Genomic DNA, 19,666 nt, shown 5'->3' with positions numbered 1-19,666 from the left:
TGTATGTAAATAACATTAGAGCAAAGAGAAACATATTTAAAGCAATATGTTTTAAACTCTGAGGTCCTGGCATGCTGCTCTGGGCTTCTAGGTGTGTGTTTACCACAGACCGGCAGAACCTGAATAACAAGTCTTAGTGGTCAATGAGTGTCCATACTTCAGCTAGGTGAGTGCACTTCTGGGCTCCTCAAGATAGAACAGCATTTTCAAGAAATCCTCTCTGTAAAAAAAACCTTCAGAGAAACTGGCCTGCTTCACATAGCACAGGAGCACCAAGCAAGCAAGTTTGTTATGACAATAGCATTGATGTGGCAAAGTAAATAGAAAAAGATTCCATCCCTGAGCCTGAATTTACTGAGGCATCTGATTAAAACCCAGCAAAGACGGCCTTTCCCACTTGGATTTTACTTGAATGAAGTTGTTTGGCTTGTATAGGGAGGACTTAAAGGCTGGAGGGCCAGCTGGTTTAATTAACTGCAGAAAGACTCCCTGCCATGACCTGGGATATTTCACTCTGCAGGAGTGCTAGGTGAAGACGTTTCCACAGCTGAGAGAGGAGCTGTTGAGCAAGGGAGGTGCCTCACTGCAACTGATAGGAAATAAAACCGATTTTTCTTTCTTCACAGTGCAGTTCCCCACCGCGTAAAGAAAGGTTAGAAATAGAAATTGTTTCTTTCACCCCAGGAGCAAGCCTGTAGTTTGGTTTTCAAGGAATGATTGTGGCTAGTAAGAAACCCAGTCTTTGCATTGGAATAATGTTTTCTCTCCTCCACTTGGAGGAGGCAGGAAGGGGATGGTACACTTCCTCACCCAGCAGAGTCACTGCTGTCACTTAGGTGACAAAGACCAGTTAACATTTGCTAACCTGGAGATATAGTTGTAAGACTGCATTTAATCAAAGTCTCGTGTGTCATGGGAGCCTTCAGAAATGAAGACCCAAAGACCTAGGGAAAGTTACTATGCTAAGGATGCAATAAGGAATGGACAGTTGTATAGAAATGTGACTGGGCAAGAGGGAATGATGGGATGATGCAATGTGGTGAGTGGGGGGAGGGCTGTGTGGTGGGTGGGGGAAGGACTGTCTGCTCAGATTTCCCAGGATTCTGTGCAGCATTCCTTACCAAGCTGCAGGGCCTCCCCCAAAGTAAGGATCTTTCTAGGAAGGAGTGAGAAGAGAGAAAACAGCCTCCTTAATTGTATGGATTACTTTGAGGAGTTGTCAAAAACCTAACCAGCACAGAGTGGTGGTGGCACACACTTTTAATACCAGAACTTGGGAGGCAGAGGCAGGCAGGCCTCTGACTCTATAAGCTCAAGGACAGTCTGGTCTGTAGATCAAGTTCCAGGACACAGAGAACCCTAACCAGCACACCCAGTTCTCTCCCATCGCTGATGGTATAGCCATTGGTTTTTTTTTTTTTTAACTTAGTAATAGTGGAATTGTGACACTGGGCAAGCCCATGGATTTGTTGCTGCTGCTACTCATTCAGAACACAATATGAACACCGTTTGTATCGTGAATTTGAAATCTGTATGTGGGTGGCTGTATGCATGTACAGGCCAGAAAGCCAACTTTGGGTATCTTTCTCAATCACTTTTCATCTTTATTTTTTTTAAGGATTTACTTACTTTTATTTTATGTGTATGAGTGTTTTGCCTGCGTGTGTACATGTGCTTGGTGCCTATGAGAACGGTGATTACTGACAGTTGTGAACTACCATGTAGGTGCTGGGCACAAACTCAGGTTCTCTGTAGAGTAGCAAGCAATCCTAACCACTGAGTCATATCTCTGGCCCTCTGACTTATTTTTTGAGACAGGGCCTCTCTAACCTGTAGCTCACTGATTTTGCTAGGCTGGGCAAGATATGACTGTCTTCCACCTCTCTGGTGCTTGAATTACAGAAGGTGTTTTGTTTTGGTGTATAGTGTGAGTGCCATGATTCAAACTCAGGTCATCCCTCAAAGTTGTATGCCCACACTTCACGAAGGAAGCTTTCTCCCCAGCCCTGAAGTGAGTTGTTAAAACACTGAGCATCCCCCATGCCGTGCGGCACGGAAGTCTGATTCCCTTGCCGTGCAAATCATCACCATATTTTTAAAGTCTTCTTTCTCAGTGTTGCCATATTCCCAGTTAGCTTCTCTCTCACAAAGTTTACCATACTTCTAAGATGCTAAGTCACACCCATTTTGCACTCTCAGTCCCCAGAAAACAAGAAAAACTTCAGCCAGACCACAGCTGTCACAGTCTTGTCATGATCATCCAATAAAACTCACCAAATGCAAGAAGATATGGAAAACAAAAGCAGGTCACTGGCTTAGAAGGGTTTCAAAAAATGGGCAGGGGAGAGTGGGGAGTTCTCGAAAGCTTTCAGAATACTAGTGCCCTAGGATTGTTAAGTGATACAGTCTGGACCCCTACTATTATTTCTTCTTCTTCTTCTTCTTCTTCTTCTTCTTCTTCTTCTTCTTCTTCTTCTTCTTCTTCTTCTTCTTCTTCTTCTTCTTCTTCTTCTTCTTCTTCTTCTTCTTCTTCCTCCTCCTCTTCTTCTTCTCCTCCTCCTCCTCCTCCTTCTTTTCTTATTCTTCCTTCTCCTCCTCCTCCTCTTCCTCTTCCTCTTCCTCTTCTTCTTCTTCTTCTTCTTCTTCTTCTTCTTCTTCTTCTTCTTCTTCTTCTCCTTCCCCTTTTTCTCCTTCTCCTTCTCCTCTTCATCTTTCCTTATCCTTCCTCTTCCTCTTCCTCCTCTCTCTTCCTCCCCCCTCCTGCTTCTTTATCCATCTGTTCTGGGGACTGAACCCCTTTCCCTGGAAGAACAGTCCACATTCTAAACTGGTGACCAGTCTCCTTCCCACCACACCCAGTAATTTACTTCTATTGATTCTGAAATGTCAAACTTTGAAAATCAGTAGATAGAGAATACTGCCATTCAGATCAGTTCAAATCTGTACGTAAAGAATTTTAGGAATATCTTCACCTAATAACTTCAAGTCTTTCTTGTAAACTGAGTAATAGATGGGGAAATGTAATCTAAATGCATTTGAGAAAGCTCTTGCAACAAACAGTAATAAAAATTCCAATGTACAAAAGAACATTGTGTTATACTTCCTTTGGCAGCATTTTTCTCTTTCTTTTTCATTTTAGTGGAACATAAAATATCAGTATGTCTCATAGTTTGAGTTTTTCATTGTGTTGGAAATTTTTGGCACCTAAAATAAATACCTTACATAGAGAAGGTGTCCAACAGATGTCTGATAACAATGATGGTAATAAAAGCAGCCAAAATATAAAGCCCTGTGCATTGTTCTATTAAATGTATTACCTAAGTAAATGTTCCCCCAAGCGGTTGCTCATGGACCCCAGAATGATAGCTGGGAAATCAGCATAGGACTGTTCCAGACTCCCTGAACAAGTACGTCAGTTTGAAGGTCTGGTTAATCTATGGGGCCTCTGATAGTGGATCAGTGTTTATACCTAGTACACAAATGGATTTTGGGAGCCCACTCCACATGGAGGGATACTCTCTCAACCTAGACAAGTCTAGGCCCTGCTCCAAATGATATGACAGACTTCGATGATCTTTCATGGAAGGCCTTACCCTCCCTGGGGAGTAGAAAAGGGATGGGATAGGGAGTCCTTGGGGGACAGGGGAGGAGGGGAGGGAGAGGGAACTGGGATTGACATGTAAAAGAAGCCTGTTTCTAATTTAAATTTTTAAAAAGGGGGTAAAAGAAGAAAAAATAATCTGAACAGACTCAAATATCACAACTAAATTTGAAGACAGAATAGCCTGGGCAACTAAAGATAGACTAATGTACATACAAATTGATTTTTCTTCTTAAATAATAGTTTCTAAGAGAACATACAATGTGGCGGGTCACAGATGGGTCACTTAAAGATATACGTGAATTTCCCTGTTTCCCTGAGAAACTGAACTGTTGTATGGTTGAGTTTTATCAACTGTCAAATAGGCCAAAAAGTCTTAACAAAAGGAATTATGATAAGCAGCCATTGCTAATAAAAAATCTTATATAAAAAATAACATGCAAAATGAAATAAAATGGCCTAAATGTGAAACAAAAAAATAAGTAAATGTTCCTCAAGGCCTTCTTTCTAAAAATACAATTACAGACTAGGAATAATGACATACATCTCAAATCTTGTGTGTCTGTGTGTGTGTGTGTGTCTGTGTCTGTGTGTATGTGTTTAATCTCATGATATACGGGGTGGAGAGATGGCCTGGAAGTTGGTTGTTCTTGCAGAGGACCCCAAGCTTTGGTTCTAAGCATCCATATTTAGTGATTCACAACTGCCAGTAACTCCAGTTGCAGACCCTGACACTCTGGTCTCCGTGGGCACCCATATACTCTGTGTACATACCACCCCACAATACACATACACATAATTAAAAATAAATCTGTACAAAGGTTAACATTAAAATGTAGTGCAAGGTGGCTTCCCACTCCTTGGGAGATAAAGTCTCTATCACACAGATCAAACCTCATCGCCTATCCTGACTAATCCAAAGCTGCAACTATATTCACCTCCTGGGGACTTCTTGCCTCTGTACTGTCTGCTGCTTTCCTAAACATGGAAATCCTGTTTCTGCCTATCAGAGTGTCCCAGCCCCTTCATCTACTTGGACCAGCTCAAGCACAGACCTTCATGAAAACTCATAGACATCATTTTCCCTTTGCTTCCTGGACATAATAACTCTGGGAAATCCCATTGTGATAGGAATAGAGATTGGCTTATGTTTTCACACACACAGAGTGTGATCCTTGATTCAATAACCTCACACTTGATGCTATTCTTAGTATGTGGGATGTTGTTGGGTTTTCTTTTTCTGTAGCCCCAGTCCCACACTGAAATGCCAAAGTGTTGTTGGTTTATCTTTTTTTCTCTTTGGGTTCTTTACTCTTTTATTGGGGGGGGAGTCCTGCCACCCAGTTCCCAAATAAATACACACAGAGACTTATTAGGAGACTTACTATTACTTATAAATGGCCAGCCTTAGCTTGGCTTGTTTCAGGTCAGCTCTTCTTAGCTTGGATTATTCCATGTACCTTTTACCTCTGGGCTTTTACCTTTCTCTACTTCTGTATACCTTACTTCCACTCTTACTCTGCAGCTGGCTGCATAGCTGGGTAGTTGGCCTATAACACCCTCCTCTCCTTGCTCTCTTTCTCCTTCCTCCTTTCTTGCTTCTCTTATTCATACCCTCTGCCTGCCAGCCCCGTCTATCCTTTCTCCTGCCTTACTATTGGATGTTCAGCTCTTTATTAGACCAGTAGGGTATTTTAGACAGGCAAAGAAAAACAGCTTCACGGAATTAGACAAATGCAGCATAAACAAGAGAAGCACATCTTTATACCATTAAACAAATGTCCCAGAGCATAAACAAATGTAACACACCTTAAGATAATTTTCCACAACAGTAGAATGAGAAAAGGAAACATTTGATTGGATGGACGAATGGTATTCAGGGAATATATAACTTAACAGTGACCCATCTAATCTCGCTCGTTTTTTCTGTTCATTTGCTGACTTTGTATCTGAAGGCCTGCTTGGGAAATAGGATGAAGGCAAAGCTAAAAAGATTCTGTCATTGAGAACTCCATAATCTAGTTAACAGTGTCAATATTATACACAAACATAAATACATACATAAATACACACACACACACACACACAAAGACATACATATAAATATATGTCTCCACAGAGGTTTACTTCAAGGCAGCAAGAAGGTTATCAGTATGTTATTCTTCTCCTGGTCCTGCTCCTGCTCCTGCTCCTGCTCCTCCTCCTCCTCCTCCTTAGCAGTTCACTAGATGAAGGTGTCCATGACAATGAGAGATGCTGTCTTAGGACCAATGACAAATATCATCTGATGATGGTTGCCTACCTTAATCTATTCTCTTCTTCTTCATCAACAGCAGATCACTATCTTTTATTGTTGTCTGAGGCTATAATGAGCCTGGCTAAAAGACAGCATCTGCAAGCTTCACTTTTAATTAGGGCATGATAAGGAGACATCAGGAGTGCTTGATGGAGGGTGTTGGAAAGTCCTCGAAACAGGCCTACTTGGAGATGGAGCTCAATGGTAGAGTACTTGACCAACATTAGCAGGACACACAGTTTATTTTTTCTGGCTGTATATGTTGCCATTGGCAGGCCTTTTCCTGTGAATTGACTGCATCCTGTGTTGTTTTCAGCTATTTTTCTAATTTGGTCCTGGACTACTAGATTCTGAGACATATATGATAGTGCATAGTACTTTGGTTCCATTTTACTTTGATGATTGAATCTCAACATTGATATCAGAAATGTTCTATCAGAAGCATTTATCTCTGAAGGGCAAAAGGTGATGCTTCTTACTTTTCTGGGCATTTGCACATTTGGCTGCTGCAAGATTTGGTTGCCCTTTGCCTCCTCAGCATTAGACAAAGCCTGCCAAGTTTCACCCTGCCCCTCATAGTTTGTTCCAAGGGCTCCGGTGAAACCAGCAGCATTTGTTTTAAAGTGCTTCTTGCCAGACTTTGTTTGCTGAAGTTGATGGTTCGTTACTGATTCAACACTGCTGGGAGGACCCAGCTTGGGGCCGCTCCTGAGCTGGAAGTGTGACACACTGCTTGGGACTACCTGGGAGGCATTGTTTCCACCAGGGACCATGGTAAGCGGAAAATGTCACTCCAGATACACTCCAGATGTGTTCTGAGTGCCTCGCTGAAACTAAGTGTGACTCCCTCACAAGGAAGGGACAGCTGCTACTCTCCTCTTCCCTGATCACTTTTCAAGCTTATTACAAGAAAACACAAAAGTCACTCTCAGTGAGTTCAGGTACAGGGTTACCTGCACTACTTTCAAATTCACACTGTGGGGCTTAACACAGTGGTCTCTGGTCTCTGGTCTCTGGTTTGTGCTAATGGGTTAGTTCTCGGAATCAGAGGTAGGTGGGTGGATACTATAATTGTGGGTTAGTTTTGTTGCTATTGAATAACAACACACACCCCACCCCACCCAGCTCCTTCTGACACATGTAAATGCAGACTGCATGATGAAGCTCCCTTTTCAGCTGCTGCAATCATAGTCATTTGCAACGGCCAGAGCTTGGAAGGCTGTCTGTCTGCAGGAATGCTGTTATTACCAGGCAGCCAAGGGTAGCTTAGGCCTTGCTAACTCTACTTCCTGCAACTCTTGTCACCTTTCCCACAACTTCTTATTCTGGGATGGAAGCAGAATCGTGATGGAGCTCTGGTTACTTCTTGTGGGATAGTCTTCTATGATGCACACACAGTAGTGAAATATGTGTAGATTATTTTTTTTACATGTTGAAAAGTCTATAGGTTTAATACTTTCTTTTCTTTTAAGCCAGCATAAGAGCATCCAAGAAAGTGCGCACATTATTTTATGTCAAGTTTTTTAAAAGTTTTATCTTGCCGACACTGGCATTCTCATCATTTCTCCTGTGGTAAGATTTTGTTCTTCTGTGATCATTTTCTTAATTTTGAACTATTTGGTATGTAGATGTATGAGAAGCCTTCACTATGCTGAACTGGTTTTGGTCTTGGAGGTCAGACATATGAATGTCACTCTCCCCAGTTTGCTTCCTAATCCTATCCAAGGTGGCACTTTACACACTTCCCATCATGGTCCCACTTAGGATGCACATTGTTCCTGTCACTGTGAAATTGGCTGAGCATGTAAGGTTGTGGAGCAACCTTTGGCCCATTCCAGTTGTTATTAGAAATTAGGAATTTCTTCATGAGCTTTATAAAACTCTGTTAGTCCATTAAACAAACCACACTCCAGCTTCATCCCCACAGTACGTCTTACAAGGAGTTTCTTTGTTACACTAGAGACGGGATCTTTTGGTAGACCCAGTGATGGAGGTCTAGGATAGGTGTGCCCGAGGAGCATGTTGTTGATCTAAGAAACAATGCTCTCATTGAGTTTGCAGCGAAGAAGGAACCCGATTAAGATGGATTTTAACTTGGGAACCAGTGGATAAGTGGCTTACAAGCAAGACATGGGGAAGCAGCAAATGCAAAGAAACAGCAATTCTTTCCAAGAAAATACAGAATATTCTCAATGGGTTTTTTTTAACCAAAATAGCTCTTTGATAAGAACAATATTATTACCTTTGTTATTCCATAATTTAGCCAATCTTCATTTTTAAATGTACAAGTAAGATATGTCCCATCACTTAACCTTAACCTTAAAACCATATCTATTCCAAGTACTACATTTTATTCCTTGTTAAAGGCTTTGCTACCAGGTTCAAGGCATTAGCAATTTGTAAGACATCGTATCTCATAACAAAAGATGGCTAGAAAGTACAGATTTCTCTTCTTGAAAGCCTGCGCACTTTTACCAGAAGAAGAGTTAGAGATGTTAATTAGAACAGACCCTTAAGACAGGAGAGAGACTGGTAAACCACTTCAGACATAATTTGAGGAGAGAGGTTTTGATATAAAGCAAAAGCCAATGAGGACCCAAGCCCCCTTATACAGAGCTATACTTAGTAAGCCCTCTGCAGCCTTAGGTTCAATATCATCAGATTCAGCCCATTACAAATAAAAAGGCACTCACAAATTGTTTATATAGGCAGAGATTTCATGACCAGGCAGCTGCTTCCAACAATGGTTCATATTAATTGTAAATACCCAGTCATAGCGCTTGTTACTAACTAGCTCTTACACCTTAATCCATTTCTATTAGTCTGTATGCCACATGGGATCATGACTTTTACCTTTAGCCCATTTTGTGTATTTAACTTGTTCTCTGGCTGGATGGCAATTCCTCTGACTCCACCCTTCCTCATCCCATCATTCTCACTGTATCCTGTTCAGCTATTGGCAAGTCAGCTTGTTTATTAAATCAATCACAGCAACATATATTCACACAGTGCACACAAGGATTATTCCACAGCATGCTTCTGTGTGGTGTGGTACATAGTAACACACACCTATAATTCTAGTACTTAGAAGGCAGAGGCAGGAGGATATAGAGTTCAAAATTCAACCTCAACAACATAGCAAATTCAAGGTCATCCTTGGGCTAATGAGATCCTGTCTCATAAAAAATTAAAAACAAACAAACAAACAAACAAAAACCCAAGGTACATATCCGGACTTCTTAACACTATTTTCTAAGTAATATGCCACAAAATACATAGTATTTACATTGAATTAGATATAGATTGTATATAATACCACATTTTCTATAAAGTACTTGAATATCTGATGATTATGTTACCCTTGATGAGAGGATGTTGTTCTGGAACCAATCCCCAGTGATTGACAAGGGACAACTCTTTCATAATCAACAGAAATGCTTAAATGACACCATGGGATCACAAAATAGCAAATAGTTGGTTTCAGTTCCCACCAGCCTTTTCCATGCCATGCAATGTGGGGGCTTCAAACTCTCTTTGGAGCAAGAACTTTTTGTGGTGTAACGGATGCCGGAAATACACCATAAAGGAAGACGACCCCCAGAATCTTAAAAGAAAATGACTTGGAGATTCTTATAACCAACTAAACAATCATGTAGGTAGAATAAAGAAATTTTCAGACATGTCAAACTACAGGCAAATCTAAAATTCAAATATTTGTTGGTATTTTTATAAGGTGTCATCATGTAATCAGAATTACTTTAGTTTTTCTGAAATGGTAACAACCATAAATGTATGATTTCCAAAACTGAGTTGAAATGCAGAGTGCCCATCAAGTCAGAGAGTGTTGTAGGCCATCATTCAATATTTAGGAAGCCACATGTTATGGCATACACCTGTAGTTACACTACTCAACATGCTGAAGCAGAAGGATTCCTTGAGTTCAAAAGTTGGAGACCAGCCAAGGCAACAAGGTCAGATTCCATTTTACATTCAAGAATATATATGCATTGAGAAGTTATAATATTCAACTGTAGAAAGAAAAAATATATAAGCCAGATTGGCTTTCAGGCAGTGACAGAAGAAACTGTTAATAAGTAAAAAGTTATGACAAGTCCCCAGACAATAAAGACTGATCCCACACACAGTAGGAGCACCAGGGTGGACTTTATTTGAGAGTATCATTGGTGAGGTGTCTATTTGAACAAGATGTTCATGGATAAAGAGGCAGGTTGGAGCTGAGGTTAAAGTATTTGGGTGGATGGGTGCGGGTTCAGTAAAGAACCTGTCAGGAAACAGAAACATCCAGGGGTGGAGTTAGCATGGATTTTTTTATGCCACTCAAGATGTTGACATTTGAGATTGAAGAGCAGAGATGCTCAAGGAATTGTAGTGGCCAGTTCAGGACTTAGTGAGCTCGGTGACTTACCATAGGGTGACTCCAGTGATGATATAAAGAGTCACCAAGCATAAAGGTCCACTAAGCCTTTGTCACTGGACATACTGATCCTGTGCAAGTCAAATATGACCTGCTTGGACAGAAAGAGGAAATGGAGTCCCTAAATCAAAGTCACAGCATTCCTGTCATAATTGACCCTGGGAGTGACTACAGAAGGTAGGAATGCTAACTTGGGCAGGAAAATACAATACTTACAAAACATAGATCAATGTCTCCCAACAAATGAAACTTGTCTGTTTACAAGTCCAAAGTGTTAACACACGATTTCAAACAGATTGCTAGAAGCAAAAGCAAGTAGGACAGTGCTTTGAAAATATACCAAATAGAATATGACTGGTGACAGTACTTAAAGAGCAGAAAAGTCTGGGGAGGGGTGAAGTTTTAGAAGAGTCAAATTGTTAATGGCATTAACCATGGGAGACACCCTGAGAAGACAGCTTTCTAGAAAATGTGGAATGTAACTCATACTCCGGCCTTGAAGGCAATGCTTAAATTCTCGTTGGTTTGGATTTTTTAAAAGTGTTTTTAAATTAAAAATATAGTTGAGTTAAAGAGAGTTTTCTGTAGGAGCAGCAATAGTACTTTTCAAAAAGAGTGCTACTTTAAACTGTGTAACGGATTAAGGTATTAATACATTCAGAATCATTAAGCCCGCTCCTCTGGTGAGACTGTTATTTGGACTAGACACACAATTCGCGGGGCTTTGTTTGAAATAAGCTGGCTCTAAGACTGTCATTGGAAAGTAAAACCACAGCGGCCCCCATTTGCCATTCTCCTTCCAGCCCCTTCTAGGACTCTAAGGTCGAACCTGGTTTTGCCCATGGTTCCAATTAGTGCCTCTACGGCGATGTGCATATTATTAACCTGGATGGATGTGAATACAGCTTTGCTTCCTCGACCTCACAGTGTAACACTGACATATACAACAAAAGTTCCCCAGAAAAGCTGTGCGGGGCAGGGGTTGGGGAGAGGACCAGAGGACCAGGCGATTGTGCTCTCAGGGAAACATTTAGAAAGGTAACAGAAGCTGCCCCCCGCATTCGAAAAAAATGATGAGTTTGATAAAAAGAAATTAACAAGCTGTGTCGTGCGCCGCACATGATCAGCCATGCTTGCTAAGTCTGTCTGTTGGCTGTTGCTATGGCTACGAAAAGCCTGTGGAACCCAATGAGCTGTCGCAGCAGCGCTAAGAGGACCAGCCATTTTACTTATGGGAAGCAGTGTGGCATCGAGCTTCACGGTGGCAGTAGCAATTTTTTAAAAAATATTTTGAGAAAGAGAGCCACAATGGGCATGCTAATGCACAATCATCGCAGCCACGTGTGCCTGCAAGCTGCCCCTGCGACAAGCTGTTGACTGCTGTTGCAATTAGCTGATTGGAGAGCGGGGAATGTAGGGTGATAATGCTGCCTATCCGCTCGCGGGCAGCAGCAGGAAAAGGTTTTGTCTCGGGAAGGCAAGCCTTCCCCGCACAGTTATCTCAGCAGCTCCCCAGCTGAGAGAGCTGGAGCTCTGAAAAGAGGGTGTCGCCCTCTGCTAGCACGGGTCCTGTGCGAGGCTGCTGCTTGGGAGCCGCGGGTCTGGGAAAGCAGGTGTGTGCTCTCGGATGGGCACTGGGCTGGAACGCGGGCGGACGCTCTCGGGTTCACCTGCTTCCTGTGGACAGACTGTTAGCTCAGAGCATCGGCTCCAGCAGGCTGAAGCTGAGGCTGAGGAAGGGGCTCCGGGCATCCCACTTGACTGACGGAGGTAAGCTTTCCCCCTCTTTCGAAAGCTCAGCATAAAAAAAGAAATTGAGGCAAAAACTTAACCTGAATTTTTAACGTTCATCTTTATGATCAGAAGTTAAGAAAGAAACACACACACATTACTTCCACAAAATAGTGTCTAAGATAGAGTTAACTCGGTGAGTAGAGGTTCCAGAAATTGTATGATAATGAAAAAGGCGCTGGTGTTTTGTGTTAGGATTTAAAATAACTATTTACTGTTTTAAACAAACTATGATGGCTTGTCTTTCTGGATAGACCTGATAGCCAATAACCTTTCTCTCCGACAGAACAATGGATTCTTTTGTGACTTGCCCTTTGACACGTTAAAAGGACTACATAGTAAACCGGTCGCATGCAAGCTGTGCAGCGATTGTTTTTAAGCCTCATAAATGTTTTAATTCTTAACACCTATGCACACTTTTAAAGCAAGGAATTCTGTGTCCTATGTAGGTCATCGTAACTAGTGGATTTTTGTTCTTGCTTATTCTAGACCGAATGGCCCAGTGTGCTGTTTGATTTAGTCCTCGGCAGTTATAGAGCAAACACTGTAGGTGCTGCAAGTTACTCACACCTCCTCTCGCAATATCCTGCATGCCAGGCTACCCCAGAACACAACACCCCCATTATACTCCCAGCCTCAGAATCCAGGGGAAGAAAAGAGGCGAATTCTCCGCATTGAACTCAAGTATAGCTATAGGAAAACTTTTCTTGCATAATTTTTCTCACAAGTAGATAGATTTCACAGGATGGTGGAACTAACAAACAAAAAACATCACATTCTTCCTACGGGTACACACACCAATAATGGGAGTGATGTCTGCGGCCACCGGCCGCGGGAAAGTGGCACAGACTTTGAATTGAAGGGGGATTGCCCCTTCGTGAGCATTTCTTTGGTGGATAGTCTCTTAGGAACAAGCTGGTACTATGAGCTGAAACTGGTCAGCCAAATAAAAGTCTCTGGCAAGGAAAAAGGCCAAGAAATGATTAAATTCCGCTTTAGTACCATTCCAGGCTTTGCTAAGTCAGTTCTACGGAGAAATGGTACACTAGCCATAATGCTGTGCAAAATACTTACTGAAAATTATTTGGCTGAAAACTTCTGATAACACACCCCCACCAGCTAAAGACGCACTTTATCATAAAAGTTCAAATACATGGTAACTGAGATCTCTTTTCCAAGAAGTGATTCATTATTTACTATCTTTTTCTCACAAAATACAGATTGCATAAGGAGTCTCCTAACCCTGTTAGTTGGGATGTTTTCACTGATATATGTGAACATGAATGACCTGTTTCATATGTTAGCATACCTTCATTAAAGAGCGAATCATAAAACATAATAAAGGGGGATATTTTAATAACTTTCTGTCTGTTCAAGATATAAAGATTTAGACTAAGAATCACCTTGCAGAGAAACGTGAACACGTGTTGGCTATGGATGCATGTGAGCATGACTCTGGGTGCGAAATGTCCTGTGGGATAAAATGTTGAGATGATTGAATTTCACTTAGTTTCCAAGGAAAAGCGAGTGAACAGACTTAACGTTAAGTCAAGTTCAATGACTAAAATCTTCAGCCATGGAAATGATTCAGTGAGAACAAAACAAATGGTAAAAAAAAAAAGAGCCCCCTTCAATTTCATTCCTTTTTTTTGTGATTCTTCAATTATCACTATGAACACACCTGGGACAGGAAAATTATTCTCCATTAGTTCCTCCTGAGGTAACTTTTAAACCAGGCTGTAGAAATACCTACAGCACACCTGGGTAGTGTGTCCTGTTCCCTTTGTGGTGGGACAAGAACATGTGAATTCACAGGAGAATACACACACACACACACACACACATACACACACACACACACACACTACCCTGGCTCTGATTTCTCATACTGCTGGCCATTTAAGGTGGCAGCTATGGAAAACGGAACCCCCCTGCCCCTTGCCCCCTCCCCCCACTTCTGTGCAGCACACAGCAGCTGTTAATTCACCTGTGCTAAGAACGGAACTCAGAGAGTCCTCCTTGTCTGTCACCCCTTCTCTCGTTGTTCTGTTTTGTTTTTTTCTTTGTCTAGTTTTAGACTCAGCTTCTGCCACTTCCAACTCTTCTATTAGCAAAGTCAAATATTTTATCATTTCCAAAACACCCGACCAAACCCTGGCAAATGCTGACACCCTCCACTGTAGACGTTCCCGTTAACTCCTCCAGCAGCACCAGTCAATTTCATGGACCCTGGAGAACCCATCAAGGACGCCTCCCCAGAGTTTTCTGTACCACATCTAGCAACCCATGTCTCTCCTTCTGTCCACAGCATCATCTTGCATTATCTTCTGCTGACAGGTTTTCCCAGTCCTCCTGGTCTCTGATTCTACAGTACTTTGTAAGGCATTTAGAACCTAGCATTCAGACATTATGTTGACAAGTTCGGGCTTCGTTAGTTACTATACATATAGCCTTGACCTAGTACTATCTTTCATCAGAGAAACTCAGAACATTTTTAAAAAGCCAATAAAATAAAATAAAAGAGGTGTCAGTTTCTCAGATATGAAAATGTCACTCTTGGGATCACAGTTTGAGAAAAGCAATGGATATCTTGTTTTAGTCGTTTTCTGAAAGAAAAATCTCTAAATGTAACTTTTAAACAAACTGACACAAATTTCAGGAGAAAATAAAAATAAGTGAGAATTCCTATTTGGGATTTTCTCTGTCAACTTTTGACTGGAAGCCAATGTAAGATACTTAGGAAGCAGCTTATCATGTTGAAGCTGAGAAAGAAAGGAGTGTTTGAGTGAAGGGGGTGAAGAAACTGGAATGCAGCATCTAGTAGCCAAGTTTCTTTTCATTTTCATAAATAAACCTTGAAGGTTACAGGCCCCCCTCAACAGGCAATCACTGGTACCCCTTCCCCTTAAGGTGAGCTCGTAGGTGTGTGTGTGTTGGGGATGCGTGCGACTCTAGCTGTATACCTGGTTTTAATAGAAACTTACCTTTTACCTCAGATAATGGCATAATTATTATTTGAAAAGAAAATTCTAATTACCATTTTTGTGGGGAAATTGCTGGAATGCTGTCATCCATGGGAGTGATACATCACGAACTTTATGTACAATCCCCATGTTCAAGGCTAAAGTAGTCATTAGTTTGGTATGAATGTTTTGTACACAAAGTAGCTCAGATTAGAAAGCTCAAAATAGCCAGATGTTTCAAATAAGAAAGGAAATACAGGGGAATACTTAAATTCATATTTCTAGCCATTCTAATAGCTATTGCATACTTGAGTCTTCTAATGGAAATTAGTTAAGTAGAAGTTCCTTGTGATTGTGCTGGCTTCTAAAGGCTTGTGTTAGCTATCTTCCAGCTGATATTAATGTATAGGATGCAAGAATTAAATATAGGTGAAGCTTGATATTCACCTTAAAGACTGCTTAATTATCTTGAGTCATATACAGTTATTGGAGTTTAGGAAACAATCTCATCATTCTCTATATTTTATATTTAAGTAACATTTGAAGGTTTATATTATTCATAAAAATAGTTGGTAATATAACGAATGACCCTTGCATTTTGCAGTAAGGAATTATAATAGATGACTCCATTTGATAATTTTATGCAAAAGGTCATAAATTTTTCTTTGTATAGATATGTATATTCTAAACTATCCATGTTGAGAATTATATTGTTCCACAATATCTATAAATCATTTCTGAAATGCTAAGACATGCATATTCAGCTAAAGGAGCACACTTCTGTAACCATCCATCTCTAAAACTCGTCCTGATTCAGTTTAAGTTCAATCAAGGTGATGTTAGTTGGTTGGAGGATGGGGTACTGGCTGAGACAGGGCTGGGGAGGGCATACATTGTGACATACTTATATAGAATGATGTCACGCTTTCCAATCTTCAAAAAAGAAATGTACTAATTCATTAAATAGGAAATTTGGCCAAAAGGTACTACTTTTCTTGTCCCTATATGAGTCAGATATATGTAGGTCTAGCATTGCTTTTGCTTGCTCTCTGAAAAGTTTATTTTGAGAAAAACTCAAAAAGCTGTCTTGCTTCCTCAACCTAAACAATAGCCTAAAATATCCCCATTCCCTCCAAAGATGCCTTATTAATAGTTCTTAAGTTTTTTATTAAAATATGGTAAATAAAGGAAAATCAACTAAGGAAAAGGCTTCCATGAAATTTTGAGCAACTTTAAAAATGCACAGGTGCCTGGTTTCTTGGTTTGGGTGTTTTTGTTCAGCATAGACATTCATTTTCTCCACTTTTCCTTTGAGAAATGTTCACAAAGGAGGGCAAATATTCAAAAGGACTTTCTTGTAATGAGCCATATCCTTTGTCTTAAGTTTTATGCAGTACTAATTAAACAGCACGTTCGAGCTAACGTTCTTAGGGGTTACCAAGGTGAGTCTAGGTCAACCAACATGGAAGAAATCTTTTCAGATTCCTTTCTCCTCATTTTTGCTTTTCCTGGAATTGTTATATTTGAGAATGGGGCAGCATAAATGTCTCTGATTCCATATCCTCTCCATGTTCTTCTCAATGTGGCAAAGGTGTTTGTAAGGATCCGTCATGAAGACCAACAAACTACAGCAAAAATAGGCTTTGGATCAAGATTATCAACACATAGAAAATCCCGAACAGGAAATACAAATGCCAGTCACACTCTAGTAAAGTTTTTAAGTGCACAGAATAAAAAAAAATACATACTTTCTGGCCACGGTAGAGAAAATGCTTTTGTTTGAATGTTCATTTATCATCCTCTACAAAGTCCCTGGGCCTACTTCTGGCCTAGGAAGTAGGAACATGTAGACCTCCAAGGAAGTGACTGTCATGAGTTGTCATCCCCGTAGATGGAAATGTGCTAAAGCTTTTGACTATGGGGAATTTTTCTCCACTATTAACTAGGCTCATCTACTTCTGGCTTTCTTGGGATATTGAATATTTTACACCCTTTGGCCATACTTGATACAACTTGGAACACAAAACAAAACACAAAACAACTCATTAGAAGCCCACACTGGATGCTGAAAAAGAGGGCTGACTTTTTGTGGCTTATCAAGATGGAAAAGGAACTGGATAGCAATAACTGTGGCTATTCTTGTGCTCACTGTGTCGTCTGGCGAAGGTTTAGTACATTCTGAAACAAGTACATGTAATTTTTCAGCTATATTATTACTGACATAAATACAATATTTTATACAATAGGAGTAAGCACCTTTTGAAAGAACTTGTCCCTTAAAACCTAGATCTAGATTTTCTTTGTTATTGTTCTTAAAAAGTTATTTAATTTTATTTTATGTGTATAAGTGTTTTCCCTGCATTTAGTCTGTATGTGACATCATGCAGTACCCATGCAGTCTAGAAGAGAGTGTCAAATCCCCTGGAACCTGGGTGTACAGAAGGTTGTAGGCTATCGCATAGGTGCAAGAAGGTAATTAACATGGGTCCTCAGCTAGAGCATCAATTGCTCTTGACCACTGAGCAATCTCTCTGATTTCCTTGTTTTATTTTTAAGAGAGATCTCACTAGGTAACCCAGGCTGGCTTCAAATCCCGAATCCTCCTGTCTCTGCCTCCTGAATACTGGGGATACAGACATTTGTTACCACATCCAGATAGATCTAGAAATTTATGTAACATGGTGGTCAAAAGGAAAATGGTAGAGCCAATCAGTTTTGTGTGCTAGGTTAGACACTTTTAGGTAAAGGAAAGTCATGTGAGTACCTAATGTCAAAAGGAATGAAAGGTAACAACAGTGCTTAGACAGAACAAAAGTGACAAGCAAAACTCAAGGAGCTGAAACACTGAAGGCATTCAGGAAACAGATTGCCCACTAGGTCTTTAGTCACCATTCACTGAATGAATAAATGGTCCATAGTGATCAGATCTTCCTCTACATTCTACTAACGCTGACATGTGATTTTAAAAGGCTGTTTCTATCCAGATAGTTTTTAAAAGTCAATAAGAAACATTTCTTAACTTTTTGAAATTACAAAACAGAGGAGACGAAAACTTTAGGGAAAAGTACTATTTTCTTTTTAAAGCAAAATATAGTCTTCCTGAAGAAGGGCCCCATGCTTCAACAATTTCATAACACAGGAATACTGCCAGGACCTGGGTAAAGCTCATATGTAACTCTGGGTGTCATGAATAATTCAGACGAGGAAATGTGATTTCTGTTCGTTCTAAGGCGTCTGGTTATATTCACACCCACTGAGAAAACAAGATCAACAGGAACAAATTCGCATTTGCCTTCTATTTAAACTAGCATAAGGAAGATAATTTAAACACTACAAATTTTAAGATAGTTCTTCTTATGCTTTGGAGTATAATTAGAGAGCTTAAGCTAGGAAATGATGTCAATTTAAGGAGATCTTTTTAAGTTGAAACCCCGTAAAAGCTGCAAGACCTTATATAAGCAACTAGAATAACAGCTTCCAAGTAGACCCAAGAAAATGAAAGCTTGAATACTTGGTATTTGGTAAGCTACAGAAATTGTGTGTGTGTGTGCGCACACACACGCTAAGATTTATTTTTTAATTGTGTCTGTGTGGGGGTTTGTGCTCATGTGTGCCAATGCCTGCAGAGACCTAAACCATCTAATCCATCAGTAGCTAGATGTCCCAGTAGTTGTGAGCTGCGGGGTGTCAGTTCTGGGCTTCAAATCTGGGTCATCAGTAAGAACAGGAAGTGCTGTTAGCACAAAGACGTCTCTCCAGCCATGCTGCAGAAAATACCTGAAAATGATCCAACCTGATCAATACAGAGGATGCTGAGAGTAAGAAACCAGTGCTTGCCCTATGCTGCCTACATCATTACCTCACACACTATCTATCCTAAGGGCTTTACACGTGTTAACTTTTACAGGGACTTATAAACACAAACATACCAAGAATAGGTACTTCTGAAGACAAGGGACTCAGAGAAAGACTTTTGTGATCTTTCTGCCAAAGAAACTTAACGAAGTCATCTGCTTAGTTGCTCCTTCTACTTTGCACATTGCATTCTTATGCCACTTTAGTGAAGCTTTTCTATATATTTCTAATCATCCTGTGTGAAAGTAAATTCCATGAGGAAGCAACAGTGTTTTCACTGATTACTCCATCGTGGGCTTGGCCAAAAGTAAATGATGGGTGGATACTAGATGGAATAGATTATAGACATACAGGTTTATATGTCTGTAAATACAGTAGCTATGAAAGTTAAATCAAAGTAGTGAAAACTGATTCCACGCAACTTTCATCATGAGAAAATTAATATGGTCCATATATCTGTAGATATTCTTTTTATTAGGGGAATTTTGTGTTGGATTGGTGTCCTTTTTATGTAAAACACTAAGCTAATGTCTAAGGAATCCTTTGAAGTCTTCAAGGTATCTTGAACAAAGGAAGTCCTTACACAATAGAAAAATAGCTTGGCTCATTTAACACGCTATCAACTTCCCCCTCAACTTAATCTCCAGAACAACCTAGCCTCGTGGTAGTGATATTTGAGAATTAAGAAAAAATAAAATCTGCTTTACCTAAGAAGTGATAGTAAC

At 40.4% G+C, this 19,666-nt stretch overlaps 1 protein-coding gene across 28 annotated transcripts in view; it reads left to right on the top strand.

Annotated features, from left to right (window-relative positions):
- The window catches only part of Sorbs2 (sorbin and SH3 domain containing 2), a 300,895-nt gene that overhangs the window by 97,917 nt on the left and 183,312 nt on the right, over positions 1-19,666 (top strand). For 12 of the 28 annotated variants that reach the window (XM_013110751.3, XM_040731923.1, XM_013110741.3 and 9 more), the window contains exon 1: positions 11,544-12,102. The exons of 2 other annotated variants lie outside the window; for them this stretch is intronic. The gene's annotated coding sequence lies outside the window, so the exon portion shown is untranslated. Of the gene's footprint in view, positions 1-11,542; positions 12,103-19,666 lie in introns of those variants that run through there. 14 more of the 28 variants (XM_040731936.1, XM_040731931.1, XM_040731930.1 and 11 more) reach the window with 8 other exon arrangements.

Source organism: Mesocricetus auratus, unplaced genomic scaffold (assembly GCF_017639785.1).
Source record: "Mesocricetus auratus isolate SY011 unplaced genomic scaffold, BCM_Maur_2.0 Super-Scaffold_100026, whole genome shotgun sequence".
Taxonomy (NCBI): Eukaryota; Metazoa; Chordata; class Mammalia; order Rodentia; family Cricetidae; genus Mesocricetus; species Mesocricetus auratus.
Note: the sequence above shows the minus strand (reverse complement) of the source record. Positions and strands in the feature narration are given on the sequence as shown.